Source organism: Patagioenas fasciata, chromosome 4 (assembly GCF_037038585.1).
Source record: "Patagioenas fasciata isolate bPatFas1 chromosome 4, bPatFas1.hap1, whole genome shotgun sequence".
In the NCBI taxonomy this organism is placed as follows: Eukaryota; Metazoa; Chordata; class Aves; order Columbiformes; family Columbidae; genus Patagioenas; species Patagioenas fasciata.
This window is the reverse complement of record NC_092523.1, coordinates 59,738,829-59,754,133: the sequence shown is the minus strand read 5'-3', so window position 1 is coordinate 59,754,133 and position 15,305 is coordinate 59,738,829. Positions and strand designations below refer to the sequence as shown.

The window sequence follows — 15,305 nt, the reverse complement described above, 5'->3', positions numbered from 1 at the left end:
TTTGCATTAAATCTTCAAAATCTGCACAGCTACTCCCACCCAGAGTGTGAAACTGCAGCTCACACACTCAGATCTCAGACTGGTCAAAATGAAACATTCCAGTTTTAAATTCTCCAGCTTTCTGTATAAACTCTGTGCTGTAACTATGCTGATGCTAATGGTATGAGGTCAATTAACTTTGATCTATAATGACAAGAGCACTAGTTCCCTGATTTAGTGGAAAAAATAAACTTTCAGCAACCTTGAACACTCTCTATGCACCCCTATGTGTGCTTCCTATCAGGCTTATAATTGAGCACACTCTAGCGGTCTCTAGCATGCTGAGAAAACTGTGCACACAAAAGTACAGTCAAACAGAATAAATGGGTTCGTACACGTAACTGTGCCATATGACACAATGGTTCAGCTGTGGACAACTCACCCGTGGTCATCCAGTGGTTTGAGAAACTCTGGTCTAAACACTAATGATGTTTGATATCTGCAATTTCTACTTCCTGTAGCTTGCTTCTCAATGAGATTATATAATGCTTTATAATCTAGCTAGGGCAATTTATGGAAAAAAAGCACATCACTAGATTAACCAGTTTAAGATCGTAATTTCTCTCTAATGGCCTTTCTTTGACAACAAGAAAACAAAAGAAAATTAAAGCTGATAGGGCTGTTCTAGTAATGTCAGAAGTTGGCATTCTTTATCAGTCCTTAACTTAAAAGCAGTCAGAATAATGATAAAGGCATCATAGAAATTTTGCTTTTCATCTGTCTGACATATAAATCAATGATCCAAAAAACAAATAATATTTTTTTTAAGTGAATATAAAAGAAGCCAGCTTGTCTACATTTTGTGTTTATCTTTGACAGAGCCAGTTACACAATTTCTCAGAGCACTCACTCACTTGAAACTGCTCCCTCCTCCCAGTTATAACACTGACCCCGTTTAGAGAGCACATCACAAACAGATGCACTGAAATCGGTAGTCTTTCCAGGGTGTGAGCTGACATAATGGGTTGCTTTCCTTTCCCTTGGGAGCAAGCACTCTCTTTATCACTAGGACAAATGACCTGGAGGAGAGGTATCCAAGGCGAGACACTCTATTTCCTTATAAATGCCAGATCAGATCATAACACATTACTGTGACTCACTGTGTTAATGACCAAGCGCTTCGATTTGCAGGGAAAGCACGAAGACGCAGCAGACTGAAGTCAAGCTCCGTGTATGTCAGAGTCCACGTTCTAAGCAGGCACTCTACTTTTAAAACTTCGCTTTCCCTTTCAGTACCCAGCTTTGAAATTCATACTTACAAACAGATCAAACCACTTAGATTATCAATAAGCAGGGCTTACCTTACAGCAATTGTGATCTGTTAGAAATGCTGTAAATTATGTGTTTTTCACATCAGAGAAGGTGAGTTTCATCTCTCAAGGGGGCTCTTCTAGGATTCTTCCCTTTGGATTTTTTTTTTAATCTGTATATATATATATATAATTTTTTTTTTTTTTTTTTTTGAGTGTAGGTCCTTGTTCCTCATGGTGAGCAAATGGCAGCAATAATTAGATATTCTTTCTCGGAAGTACAAGGCTCTACCTCATGCCTCTATAATCCTAAGAGTGGAGAAAGAGCCTAAAAAAAAGAAAGGAAAAAATTTCTTTTCAGGTTTGAATGAACCAGAAAAAGAGAAATAGAACTACTCCTTATTTTGGAGGAAGAAATAAAACCCTATGGGAACAATTAAAAGGTAAATTAAGAAAGAGGAGAAGTAGAAAAGGAAAATAAATATTATATGATAGAATATGGGACAGAGAGAAAAGAGGATGGAATCAAAAGCACGGAATCGGAAACAAGAAAATGACAAGGTTTTACTAATGATAAGGAATTACTAGAAATGAAAAAAATATTTACTTTCCCCTTGATACATCTGTTAATGTTGATAAAAGTCTGAGAAAAATGGAAAATGTTAAATATCCACACTGAATAGAAAAGCTTCCCAAAGAAAAAGCAGAAGAAACCTGGGAAATTAGAAAGATAATACATGCACAGAAAAGGAAAAATATGAAGGCAAATGCTAAGTAACTTAAGGACATAGGTCTTTACATTGGTTACCAGTTCAACCATTCTGTTATCACAGACAGCCATGTTATGGAAGCCTAGTTCAGAATTGCCCACCAAATATTCAGTTCATGCCAGGCCACAAACTACTTAATAGAGCATTGAAGGAACAAACAAACAAACAAACAAACAAAAGAAAACAAAACCAAAACAAAACAAAACCCCTTACTGCACCAAAATAATGCATCAAAGGCATACTCTACAGAAAGCGTTTATTACCACTAGCTTTTCTGACACCCTAACTGTCCACACAAAGCCAACAAGATATATGGAAGTGGAGGATAACAGAGACTTCAATTTAAGATCCCTTATAACACAACTCTTGGAATGCGTCATTCTTCTCAATGAAGGTATTCACAAGCTCATATGTGTTCTCCAATGCAATGTTCAAACACATCCTTGGAAGTAGGAAAATATTCAAGTGTTTTGCCAGATTAGGAGCATAAGCATAACAGTGTTCATTTCTGTTCACATCAGATGGCTTATATTTACTTTCAAGTCTGAGAAATCTGTGAGAAAAGATCTCGACTCTTTTCCTAGACTGTTTCCAGAAATTCTCGGTAACTGAACTATTCTAAAAAACAGTATTCAAACTTCAGTACTTATTTCAACAAAGAGCTTCTAGAGCAACAGACCATGCAGATTTTCTGCCTCCTTCCTGTGCCAAGGCTATTAGTCTCCTGTTTACTGTGTTTTTATCTGTGTTTATCCTCTAAACTAAATTAATTGAAATCACATCTTTAACTTCGACTGCTTAGAAGTTTTGCCCATTTTTTCCATCGTAAGGCAACTTCTTGTGGAGACCATTTTCTTTCCTATGAAAGTGGTAAAGCTGGTTATAGCCAGTACAGTTTAGTTGGCTAAGTCTTAGATTTTTCCACCACAGAAATTAGGAACCAAATTTTTCCAGATGTTAACTTTTCAAAACAGCAACTTAAAACAAACCCACTTATAATCAATTTTTAAAGCAAAATAATGTCTTCCCCATACACATTATACGATGTGAAAGATAAATCAAGACAAGGTTCTGAAAATAAATCTTTATCTGATGTAAATAGCTTTTTACAGAAACTCTCACCAAAGCATTTCAAAATGATATACTGCTACCAGATAGCAAATTAGCAAAGCCCTGTGGTTTAGTCTTGTTTTTGTTATGAAGACAATAAAGAGTTGTGCTTGCTCTCTTTTCCTCCTGTTACCTTCATACAACCACATGGAAATTCCTCTTAATCATTTTTATACAGAGCAAAAGGTTGCCTTCCATTTTTAGAAAGCTGGATTACCTTTCTATAACGCTACTGAAAAAAACCACAGTCACAGGAAGGTTTGGAAACAGCAAACAAGAGGGAATTAAAGCTAAAGTGATTTAATGTAAAAATAGAATATATTTGAAATTATTATTTCTGATTCATGTTTACTTGCAAATGAATGTTCCTTTCCTTAAAAAGTTCTTGGTGTTTAAAGGGCCACATATATTAGAAATCAGTTTGAATCTCTCAGAGAAAGATGGTACCATTCATACATCAGAAGAGTTAGAAGTATGAGTTTTATTTATAGATATACTTGGACATATATGTATATATATATATATATATGGACTTCTTGGTCCCACAAACAAAACATGAGTATATGCAAAAATATGCTTCCCTTTTCCACACAATACCAGACGTGTCTTGTTTTGAGCAACACAATTACTCTTCCCTAGAGTCAGCAGGACATAGATTCACTAACAACACCTGAAGAGTAAAGAATATAGATAAGTCCTTGTTAAATACATATTTGATATGAGTACTACGTCAGAGAAAATGCACATACATAAACTCCCCAGACAGTAGATTGCCATTATTAGCTTTTTCCCTGCAACTCTGTGACACTGTTTTTCAGGCATCCTCATGAACCAGAAGCACCTTCAAACACATTAAAGAGCAAGACACAGAAGCAGGCAGGTTAGAGGAAGAGAAAGATCTAGACTGGACACTTGGCCTCCAAGAAAAAAACCAAACAACCCCTACCCTTGGTAAATTACAAGGTTTGTTTGGTTTTGCACAGCTTTGTTTCTTTCTAAATTGCTGCATCTATTGTGCTTTCCTTGATATCTCTGTATAAAGGTTATTACCATCTACCATCTTACAGTGACACATTACATTTGCTTGAGCTTAACTTCTGTTATTTAATATTAGTAATAACTTAATATTTTGCAAAACCTTATCTTAAATTGTTTATTACTTTTTTAAAAAATAAAAGGTTAATGCAAGTGCTTTATTCAAATTTCAGAAGCATTCATGTTGATAGCATTTTACTAGAAATATAGATTTAGCAAAATAACAAAATACAGCAGTTAAACCATGATTTTTTCCCCAAGCAGAAAAATTGTTTGCTAAGCTTGTTATATAGATATTTTAAACATCTGTGTCAATCTTGTCAGACTTCTTTTTAAAAAAGACTTGACTTTGTGAAAGGGATATTTATACAAGGTCACTGTGATAAATAAATAAGTGCTGGAATTTCTAATTCTATGGATGATTTGCTGATGCAAAGTGAGTACAAATGGATTTCAATCACTTTTTTTTATATATACGGATATTGTATATATTTGATAGAGTGTAAAACTTCATGCTAGCAATTTGCACATGTAAGGCTACATATACATACACATAATGCCCAGAGTGAATAGCATCAGAAAATTAGACTTTCAAAGTTTCCTTTTCAGCAGTAACAGAGAGTACCCTGTATTACGTAGGCTGGAGACCCATTGTACTCAGCTCTATTTAAAAAAATAGTTTCTCAACCAACGAAACCATGTATCTTTTGTTCACTCTACGATACCATATAAAGGTCATCCTTTGAATTAAACACATATAAAGCAGCAGTGACAGTGGCTAAACAAAGTTAGGCTAAGTATCCACATGAACTTATGGAAATGCATGTTTCATAGCTGTGGACAAAGATAATGGTATGCAAGGAACTGCTATTCCAGAAAATGATGTAGTCTTTCATCCTTAATAACCAAATAAAAGATGGGAAGTCAGTACTTGGGAGCTGCTCTAGCAAGCAGATCTCCAGGAAACAAGGCTCCCCACAGACTCTTCCTTGATCTTAAAGCTTAACGTGAAACATTTATATGCACGTAGCACCTGGCCAGAAGACGTGGGAAGGCACTTTTATCACACTGGCTGTATTTCTCTCTTAAATAATAGATTTCCCCTTCTTTTCCCCCTCTTCTGGAAATGGAATACATGCCTAATAATGTTTCTGTACTTTTTCTGTGTCCCCCCCACCCACCTGAACAAAACAGTTTAAGTACAACCAGACAATCTTGAAAACCTCAACATCGCACAACCTTGAAAACCATTAACACTCCTCAAATTGTTGGGTTCTGAATTGCATCCCCAGTTTTTGAAAGCAAAAATATGTAGTCAAAATAAGTTAAGCATTATGTGGATGAAGAAGTTTTTATATGTTTTTTTTTTTTTTTTTTTTTCAAAAAAAAGACATTAAGTTTAATTGAATGCTAATCTGCCACCCACATTTCCTTGACATCCATATATGATGCACAGGCTAACTACATCCAATTGAATCTATACAAGTCGGTTGAATTATGCACAATATTTTCCCAAAGACATTCCATAGGACTGAAGAACAACAGTATGTGAACCTTAAATGGCTGCTCCAAACTATTGCCATCTTCACAGGGGTTGACTCATTTGTGTGTTATGCAGGAGTTAATGTATCAAATATACATAATATGTATGTAAAACTGTACATACTGTAACTGTATCTTTGTATTCTTCAAATTATTCTTCTTTTTATCTACATCCTTGAGTATCAGCATGCAACCAGTGATATATGCAAAACCTCTATATACATGGACACTGAAAAGCACAGGAAAATACACGCTTAATCACACAACAAATAGCTTTGCACAATGCACATGCACCTTTGCATGTAAAATTAAAGGGGATTTCCACATGGATTTTAATTATTTTCAGTATTAATATTTTCTTTACAAATAAGAAATCCCTAAATTTATTATCCATTTAGACTAGCATCTGTTGAGTACATGCGCTGAGAAGATACATCGATTTTTGTTTGGGCAAAACAACATTTCATATCTACCTTGAATAAAAAATTGCAAATAAGCATTGCAAATAAGTCCACTATTCTGGTTGAGAGCAAGGCAGGAAAAAAAAAATCCAAACCCAGATTACTCAAAACTGCAAGTTGAGGTATTTGTTCATTTCAGTTCCTGACTGTGACTCCATTGCTATTGCCATACAAAGATATTTTTCTGTCATTTAAATGTGAGAGAACACACGGTTTAAGAGAAACTGTGAAAGAAGTTTCTACTCTGATTACTTCTATGATCTGGGGCAGGCAGAGCTTGGACACTCACTTTTAGCCTTTAACCGTCTATCACTAACTGCATGTCAACTTTTGTCACTTTTTCAGGATTCCCAGGGATTTGAAAAACAAACACTAAAAAGGTCGTAATTACACAGAAGGAAAAACAGCTGAAGAGACTGCATCCAACTCAGGCTGTAACAAATGCAATTAGGCCCAGACAAAGCAAATGAGGAATTACTGAAAGGTTTCACCGCCACTCTCACTACATCAGAAATTTTTGCTGTAAAGCATGAGTTAAACTTGCATCACATAAGATTAGGATTTGAAACAAGAAAAAGCAGCAGCTCTCTTCCTCTACAGCAGGAAAAGAATGTGAAGTACCTAAAAACATTTGGGTTTAGTACAGTTATTGTAACAGCACTCATCTCTCCAGCTGATTTTCTGGATTTGCATATGTGTGGAAGAATAACAAATATTCCTCTTTTCTGCCTTTCCTCATGTAAGGGCGTATTATTTCCAGTTAACATTTTGGAACCTGAGGCACAGGAAATTCTCTGCACAAGCCAGTGGGAAATCAGCACTCCCCCCTGTGCTCTCTCTGATCCTTGTAAAGTGCTTAAGAGCACTCACCAGTTTCTCTCCACTGACCAGGAAAGAAACTTTAGAAATATCGGCAAAAGTGAAGCCACCAGTTTTTGGTTAGATCATTTTGAATTTGGGCAAGTTAGGCTACCAGTATGAGTTCAGTGATCAGGAGCAAGCTGTTGCAACTGCTGGTGCAGCAGTAGGTACTTGGTCATCCCTGTGAAATGCTGCTGTGTTCCTTTTGCTGGTATGTGGAGAAGTGTAGATACTTTGGAATAAGATTCAAAAAAAAGCCCAGGAAACCCACCATATTTTGTGACACATAAAGGGAAGTGAGCATGGTCCCAGCCCAGAGAGCTATAGCTTAGTGAGCAGAGCCTTCTCCTGGAACACAGGTCTAAACTTCAGTCAGCTCAAATCTCAGCTTTCCTAAGCAAACATCGCAACCACTGAGCAGCTGAAGAGAAAAGTAACATTTGCTTCCCTCTCACGCATTTTGCAGAGCCTACTCTAAGAACAGCAGAAGACAGAACACCAGAGATGGGACAGGCAGAGAAACCCTAACTTTGTTAATTGTGAGAATCCTTAGGGAGGCATCTTTCCAGTACTGTCTCATTTGAGGCAGTTCAGATCATAGTCTGAACCAGAACTTTAGGTGTCTAGGGACTTCTAATGTAAATGAATATAGGTACACATAGAAACTGGCCAAGGCTGAGTATGGACTTGCGAAGACTTAAAATTTCAACACAAGCAGTCCAAAGGGCAGGTACCTAAATGAAGCATAAGCTCCTGATGTGAACTTACACCTACAACATCACTGATAAAGTGAGCTTATTTGACTTGCTAACTGCACTTATGAATCCATCTTCTTTACAGTGAAACAGTTGTTTGGCATGAAGTTATTTCCTGCCCTCCTTAAGCCTGTACAGAAAGAATTGCAAAGTCCTGCTCCAGCACTTTTACAGTCAGTCCAAAGGCTGGGTCTTGGTGCATCCATTTCAGGCGGAGACAGCAAAAATTGCTTCAGAACAGTATTACTTCCTCAAAAGAACTAAAGAGGAGATGGAAATGGTACGCAGCTTCTGCACCAATCACTCTGTTAACTACTAGAGACTGCAAAAGAAAGGCCAGGCTTGTGGCCAAGCCATTTGTTTTGTGCTCAGTCTAATTCTTGGTACTAACTTAGCTTTATCTGTGACGCTGGGCAAGTTGGTTATCGATTTCTCAGTTATCCACCTGTAAAGAGAGAATTCAGAGTACCTCCATGTTTCTTCACCATCTGCCAGGTCTATTTTCATTGTAAATATTGGGCAGTGAGTATCTTCTATTATTCATAGACTAAGGCCAGACAAGATTAGAACACCTTCTTGTTTGACCTTCTGCATACCAAAGGCTATTATGTGTATACACAATACACAGTGGGGAGCTGATCACGAATGGGGTCTCCAGGTGCTCTTCCAACAGACAAGAAATAGTAATGCTAACTTACACACAATCACTCACAATCCTTAACTTTCATGCATTTTCACTTTATGTCCTCAGTGGCAACATTTGTTTCCTGTAGGTTTACAATAGTGTATTTAAATGGCACTCAACTCTATTTAGGAAAGGAGGAAATAAAATTCAGCTTAATGAGAATTAAGTTTACTCCTCATTTCTGCTGGTATAAAAAACCACACAACTACTCAAAGTAGTAGTAGAATTTTCATATGTTGCATCTTGATGGACTAGAACAAAATAGTTCAAAAGAAAATACTGCAGCAAGAAATGTGACAGAAGGTGTCATGTATGTACTATTACATCACCTGTTTATCCAGTTTATAATTGTATTACACACTGTCATTGTGTCAGCTCTCAGAGAAACACCATCATATCAACAAAGGCAGTAATTCACATTGTTTATCATCTGAGTGTGTCTGCACATGTATGTTTTACCTCAGGCTTTCCAATTCTTGTTTAAGGAACTGTGATCATCTCAGTGTCAAAATTTAGCTTATCAGATGCGATATATATTGAGGGACTAAAATATAAGGGCTCACAGCATGCAAGAGTTCAAACAATATGATTTGATCATCCCCCATGGACTTAATCCCTGTGATTCTGTGACACCTAGCACCGAGGTGAGTGAGCTGGCAAGATGTGCTGTCCGTTTTCTCCCTCCTTATAATACAACCAAGATGATTTGACTATAAAATTTGAGACAGAATGTAAGACAGTCCTTGATCACACTCCCTTCTCATTTAACAGCTACATACGTATCTTCTCCGAGAACTTATTTCAGGAAAGAGTACACTGAAGAAAGGCAGCATAGTTCATCAGATCTGAAAAGAAAATCTACCTAACCTAGAAACAGGCAGGACAATAACTTGGCTTGGAGGGAGGTCACATTCAGGAAAACACCCTATGGGCAAGGGCTCCAAAACTCAGCATGAACCCTGTTGTGCAGGATAGGATGAGGCAAACTGGAAGTGGAAGAAATGAGAACTGTGAGAAGAGGGGCAGAGTGGCACTACTCAGAGTAAGAATGTGATATCAGGAAGCAACAGGATACTTGTAGATACTGAAGAGTACTGGGCTGAGAAGACAGCAAACCAGAGAGAACTGAACCAAGAATGAGCCAGGAAACTGGAGAGAGAGAGCTGAGATAGCTATGAAAAAAGTGAAATGAAGGATTAAAGGAAGAAGAATATTGGGACAAAATGCAGTGGTGGGGAGAAGGCTGAAGCAGGGAAATGAGGAATAATCAGACAAGGACAGAAAGGTTCAGTCTTTGAGGATCTGGTCAGCTGGCCAAGATTCTTTTCCCAGGAACATCGATGGTATGGGAAATAGGTTAGGGAATCCACAGGATGCATATCCTTTCTTCCTCTCTACTGGAAGTCAGTAGAGAGGAAGATAACTCTCTGTCACTGGTGTCAATGACACAGCTAGTTTGAGTAGCAGATGGTTGTCAGATGTTTCCAAAGACTGCCACCTTGCTGGTGACCCCTGTGGGTGTTGTTATGATTCCACAAAATATAGTTTGGTGTTTTAAGTTTCTTCTCTAAAAATCTGAGGAACTAATCAAAAACACTAGAAATAATATTATGCTTGCAAGTAAAGATTTTTTGTCCCATTTCTTTTTCTGTTGTTTTTGTTGTAGTTGTTTCTTGTCTAAATAATGCAGAAAATGAGTGGAAAGTTAAGGGGTTCACTGTAGGGAGAAAAAAGTATATTCTTAGGGTCAAGACAGTTGAATGCTGCCTGAAGAATGAGACCCTATGTCTGCCTCTGTACATAACACGAGGCAGGACTCCAAACAGAAACCTTCACTAATGGGATGGTCACTTAATTCTGTCACTTTTTACATGTCCCATGTAAAACATCTGGCCAAGTTTACTGAGTACTCACAGTTTCAGCCAAACTGTAACATATTACGATGGTTTTCTAAATATCTAATACAGTATATGCTTTGAAAAGCATTTTCAAGACATTTCACTGTGAGCACCAAAATTAATAGCAGTTTGGCAATATTTAACTTTGTCTCACAATACAGTCCAGGTTATTCAGTAACACTGCTTGATTTTATATGGATACTGTAAATCCACAAAGAAGTTACTAATTCAGTCATCATAACAGAATAAAATTAGTAGATCTCATATTTTTCAATGAAGATAAAATAAAACATTGAATGCTGATGAAGTAAAGACCATCAAAGCCGAGGATGAAAGAAGATGCTGACATAAAAATAAGTGGTGTGTGTTTGTATATGTAAACACCGCATACTGTTACTTCTGTAGAAATGAGAAAATGCAGGGTGCATGGGCAATGTTAAATTTAACATGGGCTTGATTTTGCAGCCTTAGTGATCCTTTATTAATCCAGATTTTTGAGTGCAATATGCTATAGATAATCTCATATATGTAGTTTTCGAGAATTTATAGGGAAGAGACAAACTCTCAGAAAGCTGAACCAGAGCATAACACTTTTTGTACCAGTTTGGGAACAGATGGAACCATAAGCTGACGTGTTACCTCAGAGCCACTGGCAGCACAAAGATCTGTCAAAGATCTGGGCTGGACTAACAAGAAATGCAAGATTAACTTGAATCATCCTAAATTTCTGGGTTCTTGTTTGCTCCCAGGAGGGTGCTGGGACGGAGGGGAAGGTGCTCGGAGCTCCTCCGGGGCGGGCGGCGCTGCCGAAGAGCGGCGGCACCATCTAGCGGGCGGCTGGAGCGCTGCCGCCCGCCGCCCGGATAGCGCGCTGGCCGCTCACGGGGCTCAGCCCTCCCGCCGGAACGGGAGCTGGACACACACACACACAGAGGTTCTCGAGGGAGGGATACCTTGTTACTGAGATTTCGTAATTGCTCTTTACATGCAATTGAAAGTTACTTTAGATAAATGAGGAGTCCCATGTAAATCAGGGGAGCTGGGGACAGACACACAGACATAAGGTTTTAATGCATCCTCTGTTTTGGCCATAGATGCCAATTTAACATAAAAAACTCTAATAAATCTCCAGTCAGCATACTTTTTTTTTCCCCTCCAGCTCCGAAAAAAATAAGTGAAATCCTTGACACCACAACAACTCCTCTGTCAGATCTAAAAAAAAACCAAAAACCAAAACCCAAAACAAAACCCAAAATAAAACAACAACCAACCAAAACCAAAACAAAACAAAAGAGCTTCCTAATGAAGAGGCTATGATGTATTTTCTGAAGACAAGGGCAAAAAGTATTTTTCCCCTTCCTATCTCAGAAAGCTGCTTCTGGAAAGCATCATTCAACTCACACTTGCTGGGGAAACATGCCATGGAAATGCCAAGGCCAGATAGTTAAAACCTGGCACACAACACTCAGTTGAAACCAGAGACTTACAAGCAGGAGTGCTGAGCAAAACAGGCATAATTGCTGCCATTTCATACTCTAGCCCTTCAAAACTTACACAGGCTACACAAGGAGATGAAATTAATTATGCTCTATTTTGCACCCCAGATGCTTTATTATATCCATACAAGTCAACCCAACATTTCTGAAAAGAAACGATCTTTCACTAAAATGTGGTCCTACTTGAACGACCTTTGAAAAACAGGAAACAGTATGTACCTGCCGAGAACCTGTTGAGGATTCATTCAATGTAATGTATCTATGAGTACACGAGATCAAGTTGTTGGGAAGTGTTACACAGGAAGGTTCTTTAGCTGAAACAAAACTTTTCTTTGTGACCACATGAGTCCTGTGTTTATTTGTCATCCATACAGACAGTGAGGCTTCTGCTGCTTTTTCGGTTTGTACCAGAGCAAAGTTTAGGAGGCTTATATCACCACAGACTTTAGTAAAAGCCAAACATGGCTGTGGTGGTTTAAGCTTTATCCACACATTCCTAGTAGCCCTGGTTTGCATCTTTCCAAACCTATCACTCCCAAATCTGATTTACAAGGGAATGCACACTTTTTCATTGACATTTAAAGCTAAAATGCTGGGCTGAGACTCAAAGGCTTCTCTAACTCAGCTTCAGGGGAGGAAACCTCCAGCACAGATGCAGCACAGAGAGCTGCACATTAAGGAAACAGTTGAAAGTACCACATGAAGATTCACCAAAAGTTGCCTATCAAATCCCCAAGTCAAAAAACCTCAGTGCAATTTTTACAGACACCCACCTGGCTCACTCTATTCTATAAGACGGCAAGGAGGGAGAAGAAAGAGTTTCAGAAAACTGTATATAATGTATTTGGAAAAAAACATCCACCACAAAATATATTTCAAGGCCTATCCACAACTAACTCTATTTGCTGAGGCTTTGCATCTACATCACAGCGAGTAGTACCATTTTTGACGACACAACTCCTTTTCTTAAAAGCAGTACACACATTCTTTATATATCACCAGAAACTCTTACACTTCAGGAGGGCCAGGCAAAATATTTTCAAACACTTGATGAGTCCTTCTGACTAGAGACTCAACTAGCAGATTTCTTATACAGAGAATACAGGGAGGCTTCACAGAGCTGTGCATATGTGGGGATGGAAGTTGTTAAAAGAATACAGCAAAATGAAAACCAGAAGTAACCGTAATAGTGTTGTTATTAGTTTTTAGGATGAAAAGGAAAGGTTTCATTAAAGCACATGCAGGATTGTAGCAGTTTGTGCATGTGCAAGAGGAAAACAAAACTTAAACAAAACAAAGAAAACAACAACAAAAAAATTACACAAGCCACGCCCTTTGAGAGGAAAAAAAAAACCAAACAACAAAACAGTCCTCTGAACAACTGAACACTGAGTCCTGGCATTAGTTTTTAAAGTTGTTATTCTTCTCCTGTATGGCTGCAGTAATCTTGAATGTCTGCTTACCCTTCTGAGGTCTATGCAAGAATCTATTTATAACTGTGGGATACCAGTGCTAGTGCCTTGTGACACACGGCCTCTGTTACTGGAAATGATCCTGGCTGATTTACTAGCAACAGAATGAGTAGCTGACATATGCTATGAGAACAAGAAGTCCAATTCTTAGACAGGAAGTAGAAAAATGAAAAGAGAAGCCTTAAGATGCACAGGTACTCAAACCAAACAAATAATAAGAAATAAGGAAAAAGCCTCCATTTAAAATACAATTGTCCTTATATACTCATAAGTGACAGAGTAAAGAACAAACCAAAGACCAAAGTATCTATCAATTTAGTTACATCAGCTCTTGGATGTTCTAATTAAGATAGCAAAGGCATACTTTTTCAAAGGTGAAAAGCATTCATAATCATGAAAATGAAAGCCAAGGGAACCAGACCTGGCATGGACTTTTAAAAAAAACCTTGCTCACAAGGCTGTTCATCACCACAGAGTAACAGCACAAAACTACTAGAATGGAACTCCTAAAACTAATTTCACCAGACGTTTGAGAGCTAGCTTTCCCTGCAATCTGTCAGAAGGATATCTTCACATAACCAGAAAAAAAAATCCTACTGGAATATCAGCTGACACATTTTTGCTTCTTCTACAGCTTTCCCCTTTTCTATTCCCTTGAGTGCTGTATCAGTCAACACTTCACAACATCCACATTCTCTTATCAACAATTAGACACTAGTGTTCATGGCAGCCCCTTGCCAATGGATAGGCAAGTTTGACACATGCCTTGTTTATTTTGGAGATTTGATAAACTGTGATTCTTGGCTCTTAGTATTTCTAAGTTTGAGAACAGATATAAAACTTCTGTGAAAATGTGTAGATGGTTCTTTAGAGGACAGTTGTAACACTGCTAATGAAATGGTTGACAATGTCTGTTAAATAATAAAAACACATTGAGCTAGCTTACTAAGGAGTAAGCCACACCAGTACTGATATGACCAGAAGGTTTGCCAGGCTTTGTGATAACAAGAGTCTATTTATACACTTTGGAGTACAGAGCAGGCACTGTAGTAAGCACAGGTAAGAGTAAGAATACACAGCTATGAGCAGTCTTATCCTTTTAAAACTATATTCTCTGGTTATATAAATTAATCACTTACAAGGTCTCTTTCCTAGAATTTGAGTCAATGGAAACCCACAGCATTCCCACGGTTGTAAATATTTCTGGGTATTAAGACATCATCCAGTGAGAAAGCAGCTTCGCACTGCAGCATCAGCAGGAAACACTTACTATGGTTTCCATAGGGCATTCCCACATCACAGTGACTATGTGGAGAGAGAAGGGTATTTCTTCATGTATGGTATTTCCTCCTGAAATATCTCAGTATAGCTTGCCTGTAGCATTTGGAGGTGTGTATTCAGAATAAGCTGCTGTTTCAGAGAGTAGTAGTGAGCAAACTGCTTTTGCAGAGGTCAGTGTTCCACAACAAAGGAGGCTGTTGCTTAGAGCAGAGTATTACCATAAATACCAGCTTCTTACGGTTATTTCACTTCTTGGTAGTGGTCGATATGTCAAGTGTCAAATTCAAGAACAAATGTGGTGACTACACACTATATTGTAAAATCAATAAGTTAAGGAGTCTCCTTGGGTCTTCCAAATCTAATGCAAAGTCTGTATTTCCTTGTCTACAGCAGAAGACATTTATCCAGGCAGTCCACATTTCAGGAGTCAACAACCGCCTAGAGAGTGCTTTGCTTCAGTTTGAAGTTGACATGTTCATCAAAGAAGCATTTCTCTAAGGAAAACTAAAAGAACTGGTTAAGTCAATACAGACAGCCCTAAAGACAGAAGGTTTTTGCAACCGAAGTATTTAGATTATACAGCACCATCCTATAGGAGATTCAGGATTTCCCAGGCTAAGAAGGAAAACTTGCAGCTTAATTAGATCATT

The 15,305-nt window shown here is 38.0% G+C and overlaps 1 protein-coding gene across 7 annotated transcripts in view; it reads right to left on the bottom strand.

The window, feature by feature from the left end:
• The window catches only part of TTC29 (tetratricopeptide repeat domain 29), a 343,118-nt gene that overhangs the window by 215,218 nt on the left and 112,595 nt on the right, over positions 1-15,305 (bottom strand). For 4 of the 7 annotated variants that reach the window (XM_071808005.1, XM_071808004.1, XM_071808003.1 and 1 more), the window contains exon 3: positions 1,341-1,617. The exons of the other annotated variants lie outside the window; for them this stretch is intronic. The gene's annotated coding sequence lies outside the window, so the exon portion shown is untranslated. The remainder of the gene's footprint in view (positions 1-1,340; positions 1,618-15,305) is intronic. 7 annotated transcript variants of the gene reach the window in all.